This window comes from Piliocolobus tephrosceles, chromosome 5, assembly GCF_002776525.5.
Source record: "Piliocolobus tephrosceles isolate RC106 chromosome 5, ASM277652v3, whole genome shotgun sequence".
NCBI lineage: Eukaryota > Metazoa > Chordata > Mammalia > Primates > Cercopithecidae > Piliocolobus > Piliocolobus tephrosceles.
Genome location: NC_045438.1, coordinates 10,283,709 through 10,309,879, shown reverse-complemented (window position 1 = coordinate 10,309,879; position 26,171 = coordinate 10,283,709). Strand labels below are relative to the sequence as shown.

The 26,171-nt window shown below is 40.7% G+C and overlaps 1 protein-coding gene across 1 annotated transcript in view; it reads left to right on the top strand.

Annotated features, from left to right (window-relative positions):
- LOC111547271 (translation initiation factor IF-2) overlaps positions 1–25,804 on the top strand; it is a 101,497-nt gene extending 75,693 nt beyond the window's left edge. The window contains exon 5 of the mRNA XM_023218983.2: positions 25,433–25,804. The gene's annotated coding sequence lies outside the window, so the exon portion shown is untranslated. The remainder of the gene's footprint in view (positions 1–25,432) is intronic.
- Positions 25,805–26,171: the final 367 nt, after the last annotated feature.

Genomic DNA, 26,171 nt, shown 5'->3' with positions numbered 1-26,171 from the left:
TTGTTATGCAGTCTGTTACCGACTGTACGTCCGTTTTTATCCTTGTGCTCTCAGCACAGTGCCTGGTGCACAGTAAGCATTCATGTTTGTTTACTGAATAATAAGCATTTATTGTGTACTTTCTATGTGCTGGATACTGGTGTGTATATTCATCAATGACTGCAGTGCTTATTTACAAATAAGTTAAATAATCCACCTAGAGACCTTATCTAAGTCCATTTGGGTTGCTGTAACAAATTATCATAGACTGGGTGGCTTTAACAACAAACGTTTATTTCTTTTTTTTTTTTTTTTTTTTGAGACAAAGTCTCGCTCTGTCACCCAGGCTGAAGTGCAGTGGCCAGATTTCAGCTCACTGCAAGCTCCACCTCCCGGGTTTACGGCATTCTCCTGCCGCAGCCTCCAGAGTAGCTGGGACTACAGGCGCCCTCCACCTCACCTGGCTAGTTTTTTGTATTTTTTAGTAGAGACAGGGTTTCACAATGTTAGCCAGGATGGTCTTGATCTCCTGACCTCGTGATCCGCCCATCTCGGCCTCCCAAAGTGCTGGGATTACAGGCTTGAGCCACTGTGCCTGGCCAACAAACCTTTATTTCTAACAGTTCTAGAGGCTGGGAAGCCTAAGATGATGGTGCCAGCGGACCTGGTGTCTGCTGAGGAGCCATTTCCTGGCTTGCAGGTGGCCAACATCACGTTGTTTCCTCACATGGAGGAGGGAGGAGTTATCCCTCTTGTGTTTCTTCTTGTAGGACACTAATCCCATTCCACCCTCATGACCTCCCAGAGGTCCCACCTCCTGATGCCATCACTTTAGGGCTTAGGATTTCACCATATGAACTTGGGGCAGGACACATTCAGTCCATTATGGCCCTGCTAAGAAATGCCAGAGCAGGGACTGGGTGCTGCCAGTCCAGCTCCAGAGTCCACACTCCTGACCAGGAAGCTCTTCCGTAACCGAATGCATGACCCTTTACAGATCAGTTTACGTGTAACTTCCTCAGGGCTGGTTTTCCTGGCTCCTTAACTAGGTTTGATCTTTCTCTCATGTGCTGCTTAACACCTGTACCTCTCTTGTACAGTTATTTATTTAATGTTTCCCTTCTCCACAGTAGGACCATGAAAGTGAGAACTGTGTATATCTTGTTCACAGCTGCATTTCTAGTACCTAGGCCAAAGTCTGGCTGTGCTCAAGTATTTATTGCAGAGTTAGAGGAATATCAATGCCAACTGCAGTCAGCTGATTTTTCTGATGTTCAGATGGCAGGTTCAGATGGCCTGAGGTTCAGATGGCCTTTCAAGAGTGGAGTGCTAATATTAATTTCTATGTGAGGTAATGAACAAAAGAAAACCAGAGGGGCCACAAACTCCAGGCACTGAGTAACACTGTGAGCACCTATCCTCAATCTCTGCTGGGATTTAAGAAGCAACTTGCCAGGCATTAAGATACAAAAACGCGGCCGGGCGCGGTGGCTCAAGCCTGTAATCCCAGCACTTTGGGAGGCCGAGACGGGCGGATCACGAGGTCAGGAGATGGAGACCATCCTGGCTAACACGGTGAAACCCAGTCTCTACTAAAAATACAAAAAAAAACTAGCCGGGCGAGGTGGCGGGCGCCTGTAGTCCCAGCTACTCGGGAGGCTGAGGCAGGAGAATGGCGGGAACCCGGGAGGCGGAGCTTGCAGTGAGCTGAGATCCGGCCACTGCACTCCAGTCCAGTCCGGGCGACAGAGCGAGACTCCGCCTCAAAAAAAAAAAAAAAAAAAAAAGATACAAAAACGCATTACATCTAGGTAATACTTTTTGCACAAATATGTGAATATGTAATACTAACTTTTATGCACAAAAAACAATATCAAATATAAAAAGCACAATTGTTTACTAGAGTTCAAGAGCAGAACCGCAATTGTAGTGGAAGATTTTGATATACTTTTCAAAAAGTCTTTGACAGATCACAATGAGATATCATCTCATACCAATTAGGATGGCTACTGTGAAAACATTCAGACAGAAAATACCAACTGTTGGCAAGGCTATGAAGAAATTAGAGCCCTTGTGCATGGTTGGTAGGAATGTTAAACGGTATCGCCTCTATGGAAAACATTGTGGTGGTTCCTCCAAAAATTAAAAATAAAATTATCATATGATCTAGCAATTCTACCTCTGGGTATATACTCAAGAGAATTGAAACCAGGGACTTGAACTGGTATTTGTATACTCAACTCATGTTTATAGCAGCATTGCTCACAGTAGCCAAAAGGTGTAAGGAACTCAAATGTCCACCAGTGATGAATGGATACATTAAAATGTGGTCTATAGATACAATGGAATATTATTCAGCCTTAGCAAGGAAGGAAATTCTGACACATGCTATGACATGGATCAATCTTGAGGACATTACGCTAAATGAAGGAAGCCAGTCACAAAAGGACAATATATTTCATGATTTTACTTATATGAAGTTCATATAAGTATATGAACTTGTTTTATTGTGCTTCACTTTATTACGCTTTGCAGATACTGCCTTTTTTTTTTTTTAATAAATGGAAACTTTGTGGCAACCCTGCACTGAGCAAGTCTGTGGGTGCCATCTTTCCAACAAAATGTACCCACTTTGTGTCTGTGTCAGCATTTTTTAGCAATGAATTATTTTTTAATTAAAGTACATATGTTTTTTAGACAGTGCAATTGCACACTTACAGTATAGTGTAAACCTAACTTTTATATGCCTTGGAAAACCAAAAATTTTGTGTGACTCACTTTATTACATATTTGCTTCATTGTGATGGTCTGAAACTGAGCCTACAATATCTCTGAGGTATGCTTGCACCTAAAATAGTCTAATTCCTGGAGGTAGAGAGAAGAATGAATGAACTGTGAGCTAACAGGCTTCTGCTGTTTTTAGCCACTGCATTTCTGGTAGTTTTTTATGACAGCAATATAAAACAAATACACAGGACAATGGCAATGCATTTGGAGAGGGCAGTAACCTTTTCCAGCTGAGGGCATCAGGACACCTTCCCCCACCTACCTTCCTCCCTTCCTTCCTTCCTTCCTTCCCTCCTTCCTTCCTCCCTCCCTTCCTTCCCTCCCTCTTTCCCATTCTTCATTTGGTTCTGTGAGCTGTCCAAGCATCTTGCAATAAAATTCCCTCTTCCTGCTAAAGCCAGCAGATTTTTTTCTGTTGCTTATAACCAAAAGAGCCTTAACATGAGGAGCTGTGGACTTGCATGACCTGTGGCAACATGTACCACAGTGTCATTCTGGTATTTGAAAATGTGGCTCTGTGAAGACTTTTGAGAGATTCAGTGAATTTTGGGAGGTCCTAGAACCTTAAATGGAGTCAAGATTATTGAAAAATATCTACTATTTTTGTTGACTACTTAAATTCACATTTGAAGGTACTATTTAGAGATGATGGACAAGAATATCAACTTTAGTCTCCAGATATGCCTACCCATGTAAATCCACACTACATTGTGCATACATAGAAATACTTTGCAATGGGCCTGTCCATTTGGTTAAGGCACAGCCTCTGAAGCTCCCTGGAAGCCTGAAGACAAGTTTACACTGGGTTAAAGCCAGGTCAAGCCAGAGCACGGTTGGCTGCTTCAGGCATTTGTGGGGCCAGAGGCCCCATGAGAGTGTTCCTAGCCCCACCTAGCTCCAGCTGGCTGCCCACACAGTGGAGCACAGACCCCAGCAGGGACCCTGCCAACCTGGCTACTTGCCAGGCAGAGCGAGGGAACAGAATGACAGAAATGTCCAGGTGCAGACAGCTGGCTTGGCAGAGGAGGACTGACTGATTGACACGGAGGAAGAGGGAGGCAAGCCATGGGCACTGTCCAGATCCTGGGAATCTGCCTATGCCTGGACTCCCAGGCTGCAGCGAAGAGTCACCCTGCATCCTTCAGGGTCAGTCAGAGGAGACGACGGCATGGCCCGCCAGCTCCCTTTGCACTCTGCTGCCCTAGGGTGGGACTGGGCGTGAAGCAGATATAGGGAAGGGGGACTGAGCAGGGGGAAGATGCCTGCCTTTAACACTTAAATGTAGCAAAGAAAGTCCCTCTTGGTTTGTGCTTGCTTGGAGACGAGAGCAAGCCTGAGGTCCATATGCCTTCTCTCCAGATGTTTCTGGGTATGCCACAGAGTATTATAACCTTTTTCTCCAAAATAGTATTCTTGGTGTGGAAAGCATAACTAAGTTAGTTGGAGACAATGAAATACAGTCTTTTCTGGGTGGGTTCAGGGGAAAATGAAAGAGGACAGGGCCAAGGAGGGGGAGAAAGGACTGTGTGTAGCTGCGCCTAAACAGGAACCAAGAGCCACCGGCTCTTGGCCGTTCGCCTGAAGGAACGATTCTGAAAAAGCAGAATGTACTTAGGTTTTGGGAGGGCTCTCCTTGGGCACAGAAACAGAAAACCTGAGCACTTGTAGGAGGTTGATGCGGTGCCCTGTTACCCACCCAGTGCAGGTGGGAAGTTGCCAGCTGGGCCGGGAATCTAAGGACCACCTGCCTAATGTCTAGTTGCCAGCCAAGCCTCCTGCATAATTAGGTGGACTTGGATAGAACCCAGCAAACTGATCTTACTCGCCTGTCTTTCTACACTCAGGTTTTTTTTTCTTTTCCTCCAACCAGTTTCTTTGGGGCTTAGTGTGTCATTTATAGTATTTCTTGACAATGGGAAAGAAGTAATAAATTGGCTGGATTCCTAGCTGAAAGTCAATCTTAGTATTCCATTGATAGGAAAACCTCTTATCTCCCCTCCTCTTTTCCCAAGACAGTCTATATATTAGGCATTTTGCCATTTTCAGATCTTTCCCCAGGCTTTAAAGCAACTAGATAACCATCTTTTAAGATAAAGGATACATTCTTTGATGGCTAGACCAGAGAATAAAATATTTGGGATTTTTGTTTTTTTGCTTCTGTTCATCTACTTAGAGTCTTTCAACAATTTACCTCCTCTGACATCAGTTCTTTTTAAACAATAGAGACCCTAATTCCAATCATTTTCTTCACAGTTCCAGAGATTAATGTTTATGGACTACATAAACTAATTTTTTCTTCCACCCCTCTACCACCTCCACATACACATAAATATTTCCTGCCATATCTGCTGTAGCCTGAACGTGCTCAGTCTGGCTTTAACCGTAGCATGTTTTGCCCCTTAAGGAAGAAAACAATTTCTCATTCACGGCCGACTTGGGTTGTCTCTTGCTCTCTGGTGCCTTTGATCTTTCAGCAGCCCTTCACTCTGCTGATCACAGCTTCCCCTTAACCATTTAAAAGGCTGAATGGGGCTTCTGACACCTGGTTCAACTCAGTGCTCTTAGACAGGTTCCCTGGGGATGCGTCCCTCTGACCCACTGAGTCAAAGCTTTCATCAGCCCCAGGGGCTGTGCCAGGGGAGTGGCTCTCCTTGATTGAGAGCAACAACAGCATGTATGTACGGGGAGGTGTCTCAGGATCTCAGAAATGGTGATTATGAAATCGTTGGTGTTGGTATAGCATTTTAGAAAGATTTTTAGTCATAAGTGAAATTAGTTTTGAAGTTGCTTTACAGATGGGGAAGGTGAAATGTCGGGAGTGGCTTGTCTCTGCTCTTGCTAAGGGAGGGGGCTAAGGCAGAAGTGTGTGAGGTTCAACATCCACTACTGCAATGGGAAGGGCCCTGCCTCCCCCTGGCGTCCTCCTCTGCCTGAAGAATGAATCCCTCAGGCTGTGCTACCCCTGTCCATGTGTGGGGGAGCCCGTGAGGGTGTGGCACCACATTCCCCATGTTCCCAGGGCAGTGGATAAATGATGGGGAAGAACAGTTTCACCCCCAGCTTCCGCATCACGCCTGGTCCATTGCAGGCACTGAAGACATATTTATTGAATTAATTTGATTTAGAGCCTGACTTTCTTGTTGACTGAGTCCAAGATTCCTCATCTGTGAAAAGAGGCTATTTCTTGCCCTAGCTGCTTCACAGGGTGGCTGTTGAGGATAAATGTGAAAGTGCCTGGATCATAAAACACATCACATGTTTAAGGCGGGTTTCTTGGGCACGGCTCTGTAAGGTCTCTGCCCTTGTTGGCCAGACAGTGAACATCATATTTAAAGACAGTTTGTAAATTCTCCACAAAACTGCTGAATCACACATGTGTAAATTCACTCCCTCACGCTCTTTTTAGGCTGTCCTTTCACAACTGGTTTCTCTGCCAGAGGATGAGCTTGGATGAGAGTCCAAATCACATTCTTCCCAATGCTTTCGTCTTTCTGCATTGCTGTTCCAAATTTCCTGCCCCTTTCAACATGTTTTTTTCTGAACCTAGACATACGTTTGGATGGTTGTAACATCCAAACGTATTACATATTACATATAAAAAATACGTATTACAGATATAAATAACATATTATTTTTTATTGAGTTAAATGTGTCATGTTCTCAGTCTGGCTTTAACCCTAGCATGTTTTGGAAATTTAGGAAATTTTCTTATGAAATTTAGTTCATGAATTAATATGTGTAATCTGACAAAAGGAGTGCCTGGCACACAGCAAGTGCTATAAGGGAGTTAACATCTAGTTAGCTTCAACTGACTATCGGTTGCTAACCTACTTATATGTCTTCTTTTCAGAAAGGCCTTCTCTGATTACGCTATCTTCAAAGAGTATCCTTCATCCCTCTCTACTCTGCCCTGCTTTATTTTTTCTTAATAGCACATATCATTATGGTACGTACTTTGTTACCTATTATCTGACTCCCTTATTAGGATCAAGCCTTGTGAGTGCAGGATTTTTGGCCACTTCTGTGTTCCTAATGCCTAGTACATAGTAGGTCCTCAATAAACATTTATTGCCTGGACACCATGCAGAGGTTTCCTTCTCAACGGATCAACATTGTTTCTGAGGCAAGCTTCTACTGACTTGAGAGAGAAGACTGTGTGCATTTCTTCCCAGTTCTGTGTTCAGTGACGTCACGTTGGTAGCCTCGAATCAGCCATGATGAGAGAGCGTACACCATGGAAATTGGCAAATACTATAAATCAATTCCCATTCCTTGCTTCCCTCTAGGCAGTTGTTAAAACGGTACCAACACACCACCATTTCTAAAGAATCAAATGGACTACAGGTTGGTTATGCAGTTCAAAGGGCCGATGTAGGGGGTTAAAGATGGCCAAAAATTCTTTGTGACTCTCCCTGAATGAGAGGAGAAGTCTATTTTGGAATTCTGGCTAGCCCTGGGACTGTTCAACACAATAGAAGTGACAATTCCAGGCCTATCCTTTGAGATGACTGACAACTTCTATTTCTCTCTTCTTGGAAGTCACCCTTCTGTAAGAAAATCCAAGAAGCTTCAGTGATAAGCCCACATAAAGACAAATGAGGTCACTAGATGATAATAGCTGAGGAGCCAACATCAACTTGCCAGCCGTGTGGATGACACTACCCTGGAGGTAGATCCTCTAGCTTCAGGCAAGCTCCTTAGCAGATGCCTTGTGGATCAGAGATGAGCCATCCCCTCTATGAGCTCCTGACTTAAAAATAGTCAGCAAATAAGTAAGTGTTGTGTTTTAAGCCACTGAGTTCTGGGGTGTTTTATATAGCAACAGATGACTGAAACGTCTAGGTAATAAGTAACTTCGTGGGTATCTGCAGATGGCCAGAATGGAGTGAGTTCTGACTGGCTGGACTCACTTGTGGTCTGAGCCTCACACATTTACTCTGGCAGCAAAGAGATGCTAACTGTTTGCATTTCCCATAGTAAACAACAATTTTGATAAGCAGAGTCAAAAGGGTTGCTATTGAATTGGATGTGAGGATGAGAGAAAGAGAGCAGTTTCAGATGATTCCTGGGGTTTTTATCTGGTGGACGTTTCCAGGAATGATCACAGAAGTATTGGTAGAAAGGAAGAGGGTGAGCCAGGGATGACAAATCAGTAAATGAAGAGGAGTGATCCCGAAGTCAGGCCCCTAAAGGGAATGTTGAATGCACTGAGAAGGGGATATGGGCAGTATGGTCTGATGACATATATTTCTTTTCAAAACATGAGAGTTTTGATAGAGAAGGGAGACATGGTCCAGAAGTCACTACAGAGATATACCAGCTTGAAGTCCTGTGCAAGAGGCGTGCAGGGAGGAATTCAGACTTCACTTTGAAGAGCTACAAGAGGAACTAGGGGCTCATTCCTCTATGTCTCAATGCTCCCCTTTTCTAATAAATATTCTGTAACTCTGCAGCTGTGTTCTAATGCAAAGATCAAGGGAAAGTAAGTTACCATAAGATGGTTTCATGTAGACATATAAAAATGTTTAGTTATAACTGTGGACCCATGGAGGGGAATTGCAGTGTGACAGGTGCCTGGGCAGACTGTTAGGGGTGTGCTGCCTTCCAGGGTGAGTTTCTGAAATGGTACGCAACTCTTAGGAAGTGCATGAGACAAAGACCAGTTCAATGGACACGGAAGCTTGATGTCTAGACAATTCAGTGTATTTTGAAAGTGTGTGAAAAATACTTTGGGTGTGTATGTAGACTAGGGTTAAATTACAGGTTCAGATAATGATAAGCAGTTTCTTAAACTGTGGGACCGCCCGGCAGGATACAAGGCGATTCTTCATTGTGAGGGACTGTTAGTGCTCATTGCAGCAAATCCTATCACCCTGGTGCAAGCTGCACCCAATCACTCTGATGACTAACATTTCAAATTTCCAAAATGCCTCCAAAGCACTGAGTGAGCATGACAAGAAAGGCTCAGAGATGAAGCTGCAGATACAGGGGGCTTGGATGATGACACCTTGTGGGTTTCAGAGGGCAGACGGAGAGCTTTGGGAGGAAGAAGATGTGGAGGGGCTTACTGAGATGAGGGTATGTTCAGGGCCCTGGGGATAAGGGCCCAGGTGGCAGGAGCCTGGGCTCCCTGGGGTGCTGGCAGGTCCCAAACCGAGGTGTGAGGCCTGACAGGAGCTACCTCCAGAGGTCTCTCAGGGGAAGCTGGGAATCAAGTTAAATTACAGCTTCCTTCTCAGGATGGGCCCCCACAGGCAGTGAGCTGTGGAGAAGCCAGGCTGTGTTGAGCCTGGGGCAGGGCCCCTAAAGGGAATGTTTTTTCCTGCGTTTCCCCAGAGCCTTCATAGTTGTCAGCTTAATGGCTGCATAGTGTTCATGAATTATTAAACCATTGCCCCAATGTTGAAAATTTTGTTTTTTTTCCAGTTTTTTGTTGTTGTTGTTGTTACTTAGTTACAGAGATAGTTTCCAAGTCTATCTTTTTGCTCCAGTTTAAATACCTCCTGAAGATAAACATCTAGGAGACCATGGGTCCCAGCGTCTTTATAATTTTCTTCATGCTACCATTTGCTATCCAGAAGGGTATTTTAAAATCAATTTACAATGCCATCAGAATTTGTGAGCATATTGGTTTCATTGCAAGCTCACCAAAGTTGTCATTGAAGATTTTTCTTCTTACACTGGTGATTGTAAAATGCCATCTCAAGATTGCTTTTAATGTTGGTTCTTTCATTTTCAGCAAAAAGGATTTTTCCAAGTTTGTTTATTCTTTGTATTTAATTACCTTTGTGCACTTCCCTTTTTAGGTCTCAATGTTTTTGCTGTAAATTTGAATGAGCTCTTAACAGAGGGAGCGCGTGCATGTGCGCGCGTGCACACATAGACACACACACACACACAAACACACACACACATTGTCTGTCATTACTGATGCAAAAGCCTACCTTCTGCACTCCACCCCTGCCCGATCCCCCACCAGTCTGTTTTCCTTTTTGACACTCTGCTTTTGATGAAAAGCTAGACATCTATTATTAATGAGTTGTGCTACTAAAACAGTGGTTCTCAACTTTGGCTGCACACTGGAATCACCAGGAGAGCTTTAAAATCTACTGACGTCTGGGTTTCACTTCTGAGTTAATTGGCCTGGGCATTGGGGTTTCTAAAAGCTCCCCGGGTAATTCTAATGTGAAGCCAAGGTTGACAGCCACGATCCTAAAATTTGTAAATTGATTGCTGGGATAAAATGAAGTGGGAGGTTGTGGTGGTGAGAGGCTTAAGGGGTGAGAACGGGACCGGAGGGGGTGATGGTGGAACAAGGTCCTGTTGAGGGTGGGAGTCCAGCCTTCCTGCTAATGTAAATAAGTTTTGAGCATATTTTTTGGTTCTAATGAATGCCTGTGTTTTGTTGTTGCTGTTGCTTGTTTTTTCTGACTTAACCCAGAACCAGGCTACCTGCTTCTTCTGGTTTCCCAACTATCTCTTCTAACCAAATCCTTTCCTCAAAGACTCCGTTGTGGGACAGAGCCCACCCAATCTCATAGCTCATCTCTATACACCCAACTCTGAAATAGTTACACGGCCTTTTAAAAGAGAATTAGAGTGTAAGAAGCTCTCGGAATTTCCCTCAGCCCTCTCCAATTCCCTTTTCTCTTTTTGACTTATATGTTAGAGACAGAAGTCAGCATATATGTCCTGAATGTCCCTAGTTGTCACTAGCTTTGGCTAACGATGGGGTTGCAATAACCTTAATGCCCAGTTTTGCTGATTTGCTGCTTCTGCTGATTGATAAGGACTACGGCTTTCCTTCTGAGACTTCTTCCAGTTATTTTTAGGAGTCCCCAGGATGTGAGGATGTGTCTTCCATGTGCTTGGGAGCAAGCCCACTCACATTTTCTACTTTGGCATTCGCACGGACAGCAACTCCTTTGAGGGTGGTCCTGCCTCTGCCAGGAGCCCTCTGCTGCCTTGGGTGCTACGTTAGTTCACGTAAGACCATCCATATAAATATCCACATTTCAGAACAGGGCCTGACTGAGGCTCCACAGGGCATTTCATCACAGACTAATATGTGAGCTCTGGGACGAGGAACAGGAAGGGCTTCTAGAGAGGGAGATGAGGAAATGAGATCCAGCTGGGGTCTTGGTCAACAAGGCAGATGCTGGGGTGATGGGGCCTCCTTGGGCCCTTCCTACTCCCCAAACTGCACCCTGGGTTGGGATGGAGCAGGGGCAGTCGCAGAGAGCAAGCGGAAGACGAATGGGAGGGAAAGTGGTGGAAAAGCAAAGCTATTGTCCCCACTGGCCACCTACAGGAGCCTTTGGAGGCCAAATTCCTTGAGGGCAGGAACTCTATCTTTTTCACTGTGTTTCTACAGAGTCTAGTGCATTTCCAAAGTAGGTGCATAGTAAGTAGTTATTGAACAAATCCATTGAAGTCATGGGATTTCCCAAGTCCTACTTCATTACTGATCTGTTAGATTTTCTTGCCAGTTGACTTACTACCCAACCCTTCTTTCAGGGTTTTAAAAATAATTGAATTCTGCTCAAAAGTTGTGTCAGGGGAGATAAAAGCACAGTTCAGCCCTCTCAACACTGAACTGATTATTTACTACTTGAATCAATGTGTAATATTGTGTTTGCTGGTCTGTGGAAGAGGGTTAATACTGGCCATTTTCACAATGCTGTGAGAAAAATAAGAATTGTTTAAAAACGAAACCAGAAATAACTGGAGCAACACCTAATTTATTACCCTGAATTAGTCAAACACTATTTTCTGTCTCTCACCTTTTGACTTGGATGACAGACAAATGACAAGCAAACATTAGATGTGCTATATATTAGATGTATATTATTGGAATTTTTTGGAACAGCAACTTCTAGAGGATACTCTGGAGATTTTAAAATGCTTTTCGTAATTTTAAATAAGAAATATTGTTAAGATTCTGAATCATTAAATGGTACTTTGTATTTTTAACTAATGTGTACTTAAATATTTAAGAAGGTTTTAATAATAAAAATAAAACAAAATGACAATTTTTTGCTTAATCAAAACAATGTAACTACCCAGGATACTTTATTTTCTGCTGTTGCAAGAAGTTTAGAGTTTATTGTAAAAAATAAATGTCTATAAGCCCAGTATCTAAAGTCTTATCTTCTAGAATTTGCCAGAACACATGCGTATTATTGAGATTATTGGGTGTATTTTAAATAATTTTTTATCATTAACAGTAAATAACTTGGGATATTTATGGAATTGAAACATTTTAAACAAGCACTTTTACATTTTTAAGTAGAATGATCAAGTGATGTCTGAGAAGTTACTGCAGTTACTGTTGATTTAAAGTTCTATTTCTTAGAGTCCAGTGGGCTAGGTATTTGGATGCTTTTATTAAAAGCAATTATAAAATCTTAATAATACAGTATAGAAAAATATATGTTTTTTAAACATGGAAGGGTAAAAAATATTGTAAAGAGTTATCAGGCCAATCTTAGTGAAAGCAAAAAGTCTGAGAGGAAAACTACTTTTGCCCTAAAGGCATTTGCTGAACTGCTGAACCAGCAAACTTTTTAAATTTTTATTTTGTGTGTATGTATGATGGTTGAAGGGATTCACAGGACAAAAAAATAAAGCTCAGGGCTTGACCAAGGTAGAATGTCTAACGGGAGATCCCACACATCAAACTGGGGTCCCGAAGGGCTGGACCCTCAAGGTACAGGTTAATCAGAAATGAACACATCACTCCTACCTCCGCTTCCAGTGGACTGTAAGGAATGTGGCTTTTGTCCTGAGCGGAACCATTGTTAGGGGAACTGGCCCTGACACATCTTAGCCACAAAAATCTGTCCACGGTGTGCATTTTTTAAGTACAAATTTTATGTTATTTGGGTGGTTAAAAAAACGTCAAATCTAAATTTAGATTAAGGTGGTCTGGGATTGGTGGTGGCCTTGGAAAGCTGGGTAGAAGCAGCGACAGTGTCTCTCTGGATGAAAGTAACAGGCCTCAAAGAAGTCCCACAAATAAGTTTCCATTAAAAATGAACAGCTCATGGTAAAAACATAAGTACACAAGTACCGTGACAGAATATAACCAATAGAAAAAACAGACAGGAGAAATAGATCTACAAAGGCTTTAAATAATAGATTATTATTTGAGAAATATAAAACCATCATACTTATTACGTTTCAAGAAATAAGACAAGCTTGAAAATAGTTACATAGAACAAGAAAATTAATTTTTGTGTGTGTGAGGTTTTGAAGTGTGTTTACTGCTAGTCTAGAAACCTTAGATTATGTCATATAAAAATAGCGGTTTATAGACACCCATCAGTGACAGAACATTGGCTGCCATTTATTTTTTCCCAACTTTTATTTTAGATTCAGGGGGTAGGTATATGTGCAGGTTTGTTACCTGGGTATATTGCGTGATTCTGAGGTTTGGGGCATGAATGATCCCATCGTCCAGTTACTAAGCATAGTACCCAGTAGTTAGTTAATCAACACTTGCCCCTACCTTCCTCTTCCCTTTAGTAGTACCCAGTTTCTATTGTTGCCATCTTTATATCCATGAGTACCCAATGTTTAGCTCCCCCTTATAAGTGAGAACATGTGGTATTTGGTTTTCTGTTCCTGCGTTAATTCTCTTAGGATAATGGCCTCCAGCTGTATCCATGTTGCTACAAAGAACATGATTTCATTCTTTTATGATTGCATGGTAGTTCATGGTCTATATGTGTCATCTTTTCTTTATCCAGTCCACTGCAGATTGACTTCATGTCTTTGCTATTATGAATATGCTGCAATGAATATGCAAGTGCGTGTGTCTTTTTGTTAGAGCAATTTGTTTTCTTTTGGATATATACTCAGTAATGGGATTGCTGGGTTGAGTGGTAGTTCTGTTTTAAGTTCTTTGAGAAATCTCCAAACTGCTTTCTGCAGTGGCTGGACTAATTTACATTCCCACCAGTGGTGTACAAGCATTCCTTTTTCTCCACAGCCTTGCTAGCATTTGTTGTTTTTTGATTTTTGAGTAATAGCCATTCTGACTGGTATGAGATAGTATCTCATTGCAGTTTTGAGTTGCATTTCTCTGATGATCAGTGATGTGGACCAGTTTTTCATGTGCTTGTGTGTCTTCTTTTGAAAAGTATCTATTCATATCATTTGCCCATTTTTTAAGGGAGTTATTTGTTTTTCGCTTGTTCAGTTGTTTAAGTTTCTTATAGATTCTGGATATTAGTTCTTTGTCAGATGCATACTTTGTGAATATTTTCTCTCATTCTGTAGGTGGTCTGTTTATGCTTTTGATGGTTTATTTTGCTCTTCAGAAGATCTTTAGTTTAATTAGGTCCCAATTGTCAATTTTTGTTTTTGTTGCAATTGCTTTTGAGGACTTAGTCACAAATTCTTTCCCAAGACTGATATTCAGAATGGTATTTCCTAGATTTTTTTCTAGGATTCTTATGGTTTGAGGTCTTACATTCAAATATTTAATATATCTTGAGTTAATTTTTATATGTGGTGAAAGGTAGGAGTCCAGTTTCATTTTCCTACATATGACTAGCCAGCTATCCCAGCAACATTTATTGAATAAGGAGTCTTTTCCCCATTGCTTATTTTTGTTGATTTTGTTGAAGATCAGATGGCTGTAGGTGTGTGGCTTTGTTTCTGGGTTCTCTATTCTGTTCCATTGGTCTGTGTTTCTGTTTTTGTACCAGTACCATGCTGTTTTCATTACTGTAACCTTATAGCATAGTTTGAAGTTGGGTAATGTGATGCCTTCAGCTTTTTTTTTTTTTTTTTTTTTTTTTTTTTTAACTTAGGATTGCTTTGGGTATTTGGGATCTTTTTTGGTTCCATATGAATTTTGTAATAGTTTTTTCTAAAAACAAAAAATTTTAAAAATAGATAAACAGTTTTGAAAAAGAACAAAATAGAACTTCTAGAGAAACAACAATTGAAGTTTAAAGCCCATTGTATGGACTAAAAACAGCAGACAAAGATAAAGAAAGAATTAGTGAATTGGAAGCTAGGTCAGAATAAATTAACCAGTTTGATTTTTTTGTTGTTGTTGTTAGTCTTTATGTCATCAGACACAATGTTTTAGGTCTTATATGGAAGGGATAAATTATAGTAATAGACTTTTGTGCATTGGAAATTAAATGTGGCATTTACATGTACAGTGTCTCCCATATGTGCGATATGGGTAATCCTGGTTAACTTGCAACATTAGATGAAAAACTGAACTTTATTTGAGACTAAATTAGAATAGTGTTCATTTTTAAACTTTTATTGTCTTCCAAACTACCACATGTCCAGATTTTACTCATTATACAAGTCTTCCTTTTTAAAGTGTTTTAACCACTTTATTACTTTCTTATCTTGAATTATAGCTATGTATATTATATACTTGTTTCTTATTAGACTAAGTTCAGGGACTCCACTGGGTCCAGCTGCTAGTCTGGCCTAGCAGCTACTCTAAAACATATTTGGGACAAGAAAGAAAGGAAGGTAGGAAGGAAGGAAGAAAAAGCAAGCAAGAATGAAAGAGGGCCAGGTGTGGTGGCTCACTCCTGTAATCCCAGCACTTTGGAAGGCTGAGGCAGAAGGATTGTTTGAGCCCAAGAGTTTGAGACTACCCTCGGCAACGTAGCAAGACTTCATATCTACAAAAACAAAACAAACAATTTAAAATTAGCCAGGAATGGTGGTGAACACCTGTAGTCCCAGATGCTCAGGGGGCTGAGGTGGGAGGATTGCTTGAGCCTAGGATGTTGACATGGCAATGAGCTATGATTGTGCCTCTACAGTCCAGCCTGGGAGACAAAGCAAGAACTTAGATCTGGAAAAGAGAGTGAGGAGGGGGGGGAGAGAGAGAGAGAGAGAGAAGAAAGAAGAGAAGGAAGAATGAGAGAAGAAAGACAGAAGGAGAGATGAAGGGAGGAAGGAAACTTCCTAACAATATATAGAATAACTATAAATGGATTTCTTTAAAGAAGATGTTTTGGGAAGAGGATAAGGAGAATATAAAATATATGCAGGATTATAAATGAGCAATTCTGGAACTGCCTCTCAGGAGATGCAGATTTAGACCTGGCAAAGCAGGTAACATACATTGAAAGGGGAAAATGTACTGGCATTAGAAAGGCAAGAATGACTTGGTAATTTTTAAAAAGAAACACTTTTAGTAGGAACAAATTATAATTAATAATGGCAGGAATGAATTATAACATACTAAATTTAAAAAAAGAATCCATGAATCTTTACTGACTAAAAAAGTTTACAAACAGTGGGGAGGTAGAAAGATGCCAGCTAGTGAACATGGAACAATTATAGAAACAGAAGATTATCACTTTAAATCTGACATAGCAATGGATTCAGGTGAAAATCATCAGTGTGTAATAAAATACAGAGATGAAAGACTGCGGAGGAACAGAATACTTACACAGTCTCAAAGTATCCCCCACGGATTTCATATTAATTACGAAGAGAATAAGTTACTTTTGCAATGGAGAAATTTAGGGGACATCCCCTAAATACACGATCAAACTTAACATCACCAGTTATGGCACAAACAAGCATCATGTGTCCCAGGTGGGGTGTAATAGGAAGGACACACACCCTCGGTGTATTAATTTCAATCAATGAAGTTGCTGATATTTGACTGACTTTGGTTTACAAAAATGACAGTTTTATATGATGTAACCTAATAATATTTCTATTGTTTAGCATGAATTTAATCATGAATGAACAACCAGGGAAATCTAAATTGAGGGCATTCTGCAAAATAAACAACTGGCCTGGACTTTTAAACAATGTTGATGTCATAAATATTTAAAAAAAAAAAAAAGGCAAAAAGAGGAGAGGCTCTTCTAAACTAAAGGAAGCTAGAGAGACATAACAATCAAATACAATGATGCTCCTTGTTAAGATCCTAGATTGGGGGAATTTAGCTGTAACAGACATCATTGAGATAAATTTGAATGTAGACTGTATATTAGATAATAGTATTATATCAGTTGTGAAATTTTATGAATATGATTATACTGTGGTTATGAAAGAAGGTGCCTTTGTCCTAAGGAGATGTATGCTGAAGTATTTGGGGTGAAGGGTTATAATATCTGCAGATAACTCTGTAAAGTTTCAAAGATTCAGCAAATAATGAATGTGTATATGTATGTATGTGTATGTATCACACACACACACACACACACAGAAGACATAAATGTGGCAAAATATGAACAAAAAGCCAGTCTAGATGAATGGAGTATATATATTCATGGTACTTTTCTTGCAACCTTTCTGTAGGTTTGAAAAATTTCAGAATGAAACATTGGAGGGAGGAAGAAAGAACTGTCATTATATTCATTCAGGGTACGGATGCTGGGCTTTGGGGTGCTTTCCTAAATGGAATCTTTTGACTCTATGACCACATGTGCAGTGACTGGGATAATTTTTTTTAAAAAGACCCAGTTGAAATAGAGATGATATTTTCCTACCCATAGGAAAATGATGAGATTTTACTTTACTGCTAATGGAACCACCAAGCAACGGGCTCAGTGTTGCTGCATTCGTGAAGAGAGTCCTGCTTCGCCCAGTGCAGCTGTCCACTGGCACCCGAAAGTCCCTAAGTCCATCTTCATCTGTGCCACTAGTATAAAGCTTTCTCAGGGATTTAGAGATTTAAAAAAATACTGCGTTTTACCGGGATCTTAGAGCTATTGAGAAATTAAGATTTAATAAAACAATTGCAAAATTGGAGATAAAAAATTATCTTTACTAAAAATGAGACAAATAGTTCAATCTCTGATTTTTGAATTAGAAGAATTGGGTTTTGACTGGAGGGTTGAGGGCTTAGGGGAGGCACTGGGTTCTTCCCTTCGCTTTGTCTGTCTCTTGTCCAGTGTTGTGGACCCAGAGGTAGAAAGGAGAGGTTGAGAAAACCTTCTCTCTTTCTCTCCTTAGAACTTTATCTTTATCTGAGCACCTCCTTGTTATTTTAGCTGTAGTTTGCCACTTCTTATGCCAGGCTTCCTGCCAAGACTGTCTTTGTTTTTTCCCTGGCCTTCAGTCAAGTTTTCAGTTCTTTGCAAGACCCTCTTCCCGTCTGCTCTCCCATCCTTCACTCTTTTCCTTCTGTCTTGTCAGCTTTCCCTTTGTCCTTTTGGCTTTCCTCCTTGCTCTTCCTGCCAGCCAGTCTGTACTATTTCCCCCACCCCATTCCTGCTCTCATTTTCAATAAGATTACATCTATTTGGGGGATGGAAATAGATGGATGAAAGGGAAAGTCATCCTTTATTGTGTGCGTCTGTGTGCACACACACACGCGCGCACACACACACAAAGATGATGGTAAGGTAAGATATTGCTAATATAAGGAAATATCTTTCCACTGGAGTTTTGAGTTCTCTAAAAGTTTTTTAAAGGCTTATTTTAAAAGAACCAGATTAACCTTCAACCACAGGCTATAGTGTAGAGCAAACAGATCTGGATTGAAAACCAGGTTCATCACTCCCAGTGTGAATTTGGGCAAATCATTTCTGGGTTTTTTTTTTTTTTTTTTTTTTTATCTGAGAAATGGATATATTGATAGCGCTTTCCTCAAAGCTTTGCTATCAGGATTAAATGAGATAATGCACTTAAGGTACCTGGCAGATAACCCCACAAAGGTGGGCTGTCTGTGAGAGCTCGCAATTATCCTTAGCCCCTTCAGGTCTTCACCGGACCAGCACAGTCAGACACAGACGAATCTCTTCCTCCTTAAGACTCCTGCAGCACAAATGTTTGCCCCATTTTTCTAGGCTGCCTTTTCTTGTCTTTCTGCCTACTTGCCTCTTCTCTCCCTCTCACACTTCTCATTCTCTGTTATTTCTTTTGATATCTTCTTCCCTTCCCACCTTTCTTGTTTACTTCTTCCATCTTCCACCCTCCCACAAAGACTTAAAAAATATATCCAACTTAAAAAGTTAAAATTAATATATAGTTGAAGGGAAAATGGGTGAAGGGAAAATGATGGTAGAGATATCATAAAGCTGGGGTTAAGAGGAAATGCATAAATGCATACCATGGTTAGGCATAATTGCTAGTTGGGGGCTATCACTTTACCGAGTTTCCTAGCAGCCAAAGGAAAGATGGAAACAAATAATTAAGAGTAGTGAGGTCCACGAGATGGAGGAAATAGATAAAAACTGTGGTTCCTTTCCTGAGCACTTTTGTGGATTCTCATAAAGCGGATCCTAAGTGGTGTAAGTAAGTGATGTCTACCACAATAATGCATCTCCTTTTGTCATGGATAGAATAATAAACTTCAGAGAACTGTTTCCTATGATGCTTTTCAATATAGGCTGATGATGTACAGCTGAAGTTCAATCCTGTAAAAGCATTTTTACAAGGAGTTAAATTGTGTGCTATGTGTATGCAATCCTCTGAGATGTGGCATGCTGCAAGGATAGACTTTAGAATACATACAGGAATAAATAGATTTGTGTCCTTCAGGCAATCCTCTGTAGACACTATCTCTAGCAATCAGGCTTTTGAAAAGTATAAGAAAGTAGAGTTCAAGGCAAACCCCTAAGTATGGATACCCTCTGTCATTGATGAAAGGCAGAGAAATGTGATTGGATAGTCAGTCAGGTAGGCAGTAAGACTAAGACCCTTTTAATGAAAATTAAAAGCCACACAAACACACGTGTTCTCTTCTGCCACCAGAACAGAACCATGCCATTTCTGCATGAGAAGAGCTGAGACATATCTATGGGCAAGGTCAAAATAGTCCTCAGTTGTGACACTGAATAGTTCTTTACAGAACATTATTAGATGACAAGAAAAGCTTGATTCCATTTTGGGGAAAAGGAGCACAAACGTGTGCCCAGTAATAAAATACACCAAAATGTTGATAGCAGAAATCTCTGGGAAGTGGGATTTCAGGTGACGTTTCTCTTTTCTATGTTTACAATAAGCAGATGTTGCCTTGGGTATAAGAAAAAAAATTAAGTTATTTTCAGAAGCAATAGTTACTCTGGGCTACTTCGATACATGGATGAATAGGTAAATTCAGCCACAAATTTCCACAGCAATGGTTCTCAGCCCATTCAACTGGTAAGGGAAGAATGCCTCAAGCTGCATTTTAGAATGCCTTGGGAGTTTTTAAAAGATATTGATGTTTTGGCCCCACCCCAGACCAATTAAATTTAAATCTCTGAGGCTAGGACCCAGGCATTAGCATTTAAAAAAATATCTCCTAGGTAGTTATAACGTGCATCTGGGTTGAGAACTGCCCCTCTATTCTGTAGAACACAATTGCAATAATCCCTGGCCCACGTTCCAGCAGGCACACTCTTCTCAGTGGCCTGGATAGCTCTCCATGATCTGGCCCCTGCTTTCCTGACCAACATCAGCTCATTCTATAGGCTTGCTTATTCAGCTCCCAGAAAAGTGCCTGGCATGTAGTAGGTTATGAATTTAAAACAAAGTAGGACTAAATGAATTTCTGGATCACAGTTTGCTGACTCTGGTCACAGAAATAATTAACATCTTTGTTTAAGCAACATAGTTTTCTATGAATCTTTTTTACCAATTGTTTTGTCATTAATTGGTTTGGATGTCTCAATAGACTCTTTGGTTATGATTGAGAATAGTAAGTCTGATAGTTTAGTTTTTTTCAATAGTTCATCTTAGCCATTCTATTTGTAATCATTGTATATGAGGACCATTTATCTGTTAGGTCAGTTTTTTAAAACATGATCAGAATGTATGCTCCATGAGGACAGAGTTTGTCTTTCTCACCACGGCATCTTCATGGCCTGGGAAAGTGCCTGGTTCAGAGTAGATACCTAACAGATGCTTGTTAAATACATATTCAAGACATGAATAATAATAAAAGCATAATATTAATGTAAAGGATTGTATTTAGTTTTTTATTTCTCATTTGATGGATTCAGTGTGTTTGAAGGGAAGGAGGCATGCACACATTCATGCAAAAGTAGTATCAAGATAGTTGCTGAACAAAGAGAAAATTCATACATTCAGACTGAGATGAGGTTTTTGAATCCATTTTTTGGTATGTGAAAGTATTACAGTAGGTAGCTAGTCAGATATGAGCAGGGCCAGAAAGGGTGCCCCCTGCCCCGACACACACACACACACACACATGCACACACTCTCACACACACACCAAGAGTGTCGGGCAACCGTCAGGCAGCTGTTAACTGTCTCTCTAAAATAATAATTGGTTGCAGCCAGCACCAGGGAAAGGCAGTCTCCCAATAAACAGCAACATCTAAAACTGGTGATCAGGAGCTCTCTGATAAAATCTCAGGAGTTGGGGTAGTAGGCTCAAGCATGCGCACTAAAAACCAAAATGGAAAAGTTTAACTGGTACATGACCTTCTAGGGACATTCAACTGATAAGAGAAGAATGCCTTAAGTGAGCATGCGTACAACTTGAGTAAACATACTGCGCATGCTCCCAAGTGCTGGCAGGCCACTGCACATGCGGACAGCCCACTCCAAGGGAAGAATCAGGGGAGAGGGAACACAAGATCCCGGAAGTATGCCAACATATAAAACCCCAAGTCAAAAGGTCAAGTCGTGCACTTGATTCTCTCAAGCTGCCTGCTTGGCCCTCTTCTAAGTATGCTTTACTTCCTTTTGTTCTTGCTCTAAACTTTTGAATAAATTTTCACTCCTGCTCTAAAACTTGCCTCAGTCTCTCCTTCTGCCTTGTCGCCCTCAGTAAATTCTTTCTTCTGAGGAGGCAAAACTTGAGGTTGCTGCAGGTCTGTACGGATTTGCCAATGGTAACAAAAGCACAGTTGTTAATAGTTTGGTCCTGACACAGCTGCCAGAGTGATCTTTTAAAAATAAAAGTCAGATCATGTTTCTCCTCTATTTGAAACCCTCCAATGACTGTCACTCATACCATATAAAAAATTAATTCAAAATGGATCAGACTTAAGCATAAGAGATAAAACTCTAAAACTCTTAGAAGAAAACATGGGGGAAAACTTCTTGATATTAGATTTGGCAGTGATTTCTTGACATCAAAAGCATAGGTAACCAAAAAAATAGGTAAACTGGACTTTATCAAAATTAAAAATCTTTGTGCATCAAGGGACACTGCTAAAAGAGTGAAAAGTCAACCCACAGAACGGAAGAGAATGTTATTGATTTGATGTCAAGAATATATAAAGAACTCCTACAACTCAACAATAACAACAACAACAGAAAACCAAACAACCCAATTAAAACATGGGCAAAGGACTTGAAGCAATATTTCTTCAAGGAAGATATACAAATGGCCAGTAAGCATGTGAAAAGACATTTCATATTACTAATCATTAGGGAAATACAAGTCCAAACTACAGTAAAGTATCACTTCACATCCATTAGGATGGCTATTATCAAAAATCAGAAAGTAACAAGTGTTGGTGAGAATGTAGAGCAATTCCATCTCTGGGTATATATCTAAAGAATTGAAAGTGGACTGGAATGTATTTGTACACCCATGTTAAAGCAGCATTCTTCATAATAGCCAAAAAGTAGAAACAACTCAAATGTTGATGGACGAATACATGAACAAAATGTGGTCTATACGTACGATAGAGTGTCATTCAGCCTTTAAAAATGACATTTTTATATATGCTACAAATTGGATGAAACTTGAAGACATTTTGCTAAGTGAAATAAGCCAGACACAAAATGTCAAATATTGTATGATTATACTTAAATGAGGTACTTACAGTAGTCAAATTCTCACAGACAGAAAGTAGAATAGTGATTACCAGGTGCTGGAAGAGAAGGAATAATATTTGTTTGGAATAATGAAAAAATTCTGGAGAGGATAGTGGTGAATTGTACACTTAAAATTGTTCAACTGATGCATTTTATGTTATGTATATTTTACCATAATGAACATGCTTAGAACATGCTTGGAATAGGTATTCTATTACTGTTTCCAATGGACATGTGAGGAAACTGAGGCTCAGAGAGGTTAATTGATTTGTCCAAGCTAGTGAGTAGCAAACAAAGCAAAGCAAACCGTCTGCTGGCTCCCTGTCTCAGAGTAAAGGCCAGAAATCCCTAACATGACTTAAATGAACCCCGTAATCTGGCTCATACCTTGCTCAGCCCATGCTTCTCTGATCTCTTCTCTTACAGTTTCCTCGTGGTTTGCTTTGCTTGAAACACAGAGGTCAGGGATACTTCTGTCGGGAGGCATTTGCACTTGCTGAACTCTCTGCCTACAATGCCCTTTCCCCCTCCCCTGTTTGACCAAGGCTCCCTCCTTTGCTGCCTTCGGATTTTTGCTCAACTCTCACCTTCTCAGCAAAGCTTCCCCAACCCCACCCCATTTAATTCCAAGCCCCTTCCTTCCCTTACACACACTAGGCAATGTCCATTGCCCTTTCTGTTTCGTTTTGCTCCTATCACTTACCTTCATATGATATAATGCATCTCAATGTATTTTTTATATTTTACTGCCTAACTCCTTTTTTAAAGATAAATGTGCTTTACACAATTTTTCTTTTTTTTTTTTTAACTTTTATTTTAGGCTTGGGGGTACGTGTGAAGGTTTGTTACATAGGTAAACACACATCACAGGGGTTTGTTGTACAGATTATTTCCTCACCCAGCTATTAAGCCTAGTACCAGTAGTTCTTTTTCTGCTTCTCTCCTTCATCTAGACTCCAGTGTCTGTTATTTCCTTCTTTGCGTCATAAGCTCTTATCATGTAGTTCCCACTTACAAGTGAGAACACGTGGTATTTGGTTTTCCATTCCTACGTTAGACTCTTTTCATTAGGGTCTAATAATCTGCAGACAGGGATTTTTTTTTTAAATCTATTATGGTCTCTGCTTTATTCCTAGAACCTTGAACAGTGCCTGACACATAGTAGGTGCCAAATTAATATTTGTTGTATGAATAAACACATCAAAAAACATTTTATTTGCTTCCACCCTGATGAGTTATGACACCTCACAGTGGTTACCCTTGTATTTTTTGTTTTCCATTCACATGTATCAACTCTACCTTTGCTAGATTATCAGCTCTGGAGAGGAGTCTTTTATGTCTTTGTCTCCTAAAAGTGGCTATCTACGTGATCCAAAACATGCAACAGAATCTGCATATATGTGCATGTTAATTGAGTGTTTGTGAAAATTGAGACTTGGATGCTGAAGAGCAAACAAGTAAGTTTCTCACCCCCATCAAAATATTCCGTCAAAAGACTTCCCAGATAAACTCATGTTCTGCTCTTGGGACAAAATGAAAATGCTTGGTTACCTATGAATCTAGTACCACTGTTTCAGTCTCTCTTCAGGTTTCAAGAGTGAGGTTCATCGTGTGAGGAGTTTAATCACAAACAACCTCTCTTAATTCCTGTATTGCTGGAGCTCAGAGCACGCTCAGATCAAGGGAGACGAAGTGCCACTTTGTACAGGGCCCAGCCTTGGTTACTGCTTATCTGGGTAAAGAACCCTCTTAACCTTGAGGCCAAGCAGGTTAGAGGTTTTGTTTCAAGTGAGTTCTCTGCAACGGCCCAGATTTCTCTTCCTTTCAGAAATCCTCAGCAGTGATATTGGGACACTCTTGGCGTTTGTTTCACCATCAGTGAATGGGCCTAACACAAAGGAGAGTGAGATTCTTGGCCGTGAAGGACCTGGGGTCTGGAATAGATGTGCTCCATCTGCCAAGGCATTTTCCCCATATGGCTGAGATTTTTTTCCTACTCAAAAGAAAAGAAAAAAAAATAACAACAACAAAAAACACTTACTCAGCAAACTGCATAGCAAGTCATTTGTGCCAATAAAATGACAGTCATCTTCAAGGCCACAGGCTAAGAATATGAATTATCAGATAGAAATTGGCTCTCAGATAAATATATTTTTCTCCGTTCCCTACTCCTTCCCATAATCAGTCTCTCTCCGTCCCTCCCTCTTTCCCGTCCACACATGCACATGCATACTCATGTACACACTTGCACACTCATAAAAACTGGATTTTCCAAAATTTCCCAGTTGGTTAAAAAGCAGCACCCAAAGTTGGGTGAGGAAAAATGACTCATTCCCCTCGGTTTGGTTTTTACTGCCAGAAAACGGATTTTCAGGAAGGAAAATCATATGTCCCAAACCATCACCAAAGTAAAACGAATCAAATCCCCAGTGTCTGCCTCAGAATCTCCATGAGTCTGTGATCTAGAGTCAGGCAGTTGCTAGTGGTTGTGTGAGCTCCAGGATACTTTGCTTCCTCTTGTGGGATGTTATTTTCTGACAGCTATTGACAATTTTCATTTCCACGTGACAGGGTCCATGTGGTCCAAAGAACTTGACCCAAGCCTTATAAAATCACCAGTGTGATGTTTTTATTTGGAAGCATGTTTTGCTGAGGCCATCTGAGTGGAAATGAGAGTTTAGTGGGCTGTGGTTCAAGGAACCACACTTACATGATGGTTTAGAAGCAACTCAACCTTCTCTGAAGGACGGCCTGATTTAGCTATAAGCGAAGCGTCTGGGCTCTGGAAGTTCAGTCTGAACAAAGACTGAGATAGGAATGCCTAGAGCATTTTTTGGGTCTCTGTCTCCTCACCTGTGAAGTCATATGGACAATAATTAGTAAACAGGAGCACTGAAAGGATTGGCATTTTTGAAATGGTAAATGTTATTTTCTTCAGCTCCAGCAACAACTGTTTCGTATGACTTTCTGCGGGACTCTGAGGAATGTTGGGATGATAATCACAGGAACCAATGGTTGCCTCTGGAAAGCCCATAATTCTGCACATTCATGGAGCTTCACTCTGATTCCAAATCCAGAAAGACCACCATGTTGCTGATGGAGACACTTGAAATCCTTCTACATCTTCATTCATCACGCTTGGGGTGAGAAATAGGAATATGTGACTAAACCAATAACACGTTGCGGAAGTCAGTTTCGAATTTTGCCTGCTGTGAACTGAGAAACAACTCCATTTCTCTCAGCACTAGATGGCCTATTCAGTGTGTGTGTGTGTGTGTCCTCATGTGTGCAGAGAGAGAAAGAGACAGAGGGAGAGAAAGCAATATTTAGTTTTGAAGATATTACACTTATAATTATGCTTTCGGAAGCTTGTTCCTGGGAGTACCACAGAACAATGCGGTTAGGTTATCCAAGGAATAAAATCATTAAATAGGGCCGTCCTCTGGTTTTTCCTCCAAACCACTGTCTGTGTGTTGTTCAGGGGAAAGAATCTCAGCTTATTCACAAGTGGCGCTATCTTTCCACAGGATGTTCATTGTTTTGAAACTAGAAGAAAACCTCAACAGCTCTGAAGTATATAATTATGCTTTCTTATTACCCAACAAGAATGTTCTCTGGAGTGTTGGTGCGATGACTCGCTTGGGAGTGATCTGGCGGAAGGAAGGGCGGCTGAGGAG